Consider the following 1,740-nt stretch of genomic DNA (forward strand, 5'->3'; position numbering starts at 1 on the left):
CTGCTGGCAGCTGCTCAGTTTTCTTTGGATTTTGCCTGTAGCAGATCAGTTTCTGAGTTTCCCTTTGGATGCCTAGGTATTAGATGTGTGTGTGCTGAATAAAGACTACCCTTTCTTCAACCAAGGCTCCAAGGACCTTTTTGCCAGTTTCCTAGCTCGTAGACCTGCATGTGAAGGGTTTGTGAACGGGCTAGAGGGGTCTGTGAGCTCCAGACCCAGCCCTAGCTCTACATATAGGAACTTTGCATTTCTCATGGAACACTCCAGCAGCACTTATGTGACCATCCTGGGAATGGACAGGATGGTTACAATTGGGGAGGGACCACAAAACCAAGACACCAGCCTGAACCTAGGGATCTGGGGTACTCTCTTATTCCTTGTAATGTTCTACAAGCAGGGTAAAGCGGCCCAGGGTAGGAAGCTCCAGATGCCTGAGGGGGAGAATAGGGATTTCTGCCACTGACCTGAGTGGAGGCCCAGTGACTCAGAAAAGCTGAAGTCAGACCTCCAAAGGCATCAGGTGTGGAGCAGAGAAGAAAACCAAAGTTCGCAGTGGTTTCCAAGGCTGCTACTAATACTAACATTGAAGGGAACTGCTGATCAGTTATTTCAAGGATGGTCTTCCCCTCCATCCGCAGAGAGAATGGATCCCTTATTTTCCCTGAGAGAATGGCAAGCCCTCAGAGTCACTCTCTGGTACAAGATCTGGAAACCCAGGCGGACTCCTCCCTTTCCCCACACAGGGGAGGGGCGATACTCTGGGTCCATCTCAGTCTCCTCCCCTCCTTGAGGGAGGCCAGCAGGAGAGAGCAACCGTAGACCAGTGAGGCATCCCCTCGTACCTGCGCGCTGCAGAGCCTCCTTCCCGTTCTTCACGTATCTCCGGAGAGACTCCATGCACTCCCCCTCCAGGTACGCCCTGACGCTCTCCGTATATCCCTCCGCCTCCCACTTGCGCTTCTCGACCTGGGCCACTGCGTCCCCAGCGATCCAGGAGCGCTGGTCCTCGTCCAGGGCGATGTAATCGGCGCCGTCGTAGGCTTCCCGCCAGTACCCGCGGAGGAAGCGCCCGTCCGGCCCCACGTCGCAGCCAATTATCCACTGGAGGGTGTGAGACCCTGGCCCCGACCCCGGGGTCAGCCCCGTCCATGTAGCCCCGCCCTGAGGTCAGCCCTTGATGACTGGCGGCGATTGGCCAGACCAGTTTACACGTAAACTTAAAACAAAATTGGTGAGCCGGACTGGTGGTGCACTGGAGAGTGCGCCGCTTGGGAGTGCGGCGGCGCTCCCGCCAAGGGTTCGGATCCCATGTGGAGACCGGTTCCCGCTCACTGGCTGAGCGCGGTGCAGGCGCGACACCGAGGGTTGCGATCCCGTTGCCGGTCAGTAAAAAAAAAGACAAAAAGGAAAAAAAAAATTGGAGCCAATCCCAGCGGGCTTTTCCCCAGTAAAGGGCACGTTCTGGGTGACCTCTGTCCGTTCCGGGGGAACGGGAAGGACCTGCGACCTGGGCCCGGGACCACTCACCGGCCTCGCTCTGGTTGTAGTAGCTGAGCACGTTGTTCAGGCTCACTCGGAAAGTCTGTGCGGTGTCCTTGCAGATCTGCGTCTCGCGGTCCCAGTACTCCGGCCCCTCCTGCTCCACCCACGGCGTCTGCGGTTCCGCCCTCGGACTCGCGGCGTCGCCGTCGAACCGCGTGAACTGCGTGTCGTCCACGTAGCCGATGGAGATGAAGCGGG

At 57.7% G+C, this 1,740-nt stretch overlaps 1 pseudogene; it reads right to left on the bottom strand.

The window, feature by feature from the left end:
• Positions 1-680: 680 nt before the first annotated feature.
• On the bottom strand, positions 681-1,735 carry LOC103584577 (annotated as a pseudogene).
• Positions 1,736-1,740: the final 5 nt, after the last annotated feature.

This window comes from Galeopterus variegatus, unplaced genomic scaffold (assembly GCF_000696425.1).
Source record: "Galeopterus variegatus unplaced genomic scaffold, G_variegatus-3.0.2 Scaffold66304, whole genome shotgun sequence".
Lineage (NCBI taxonomy): Eukaryota > Metazoa > Chordata > Mammalia > Dermoptera > Cynocephalidae > Galeopterus > Galeopterus variegatus.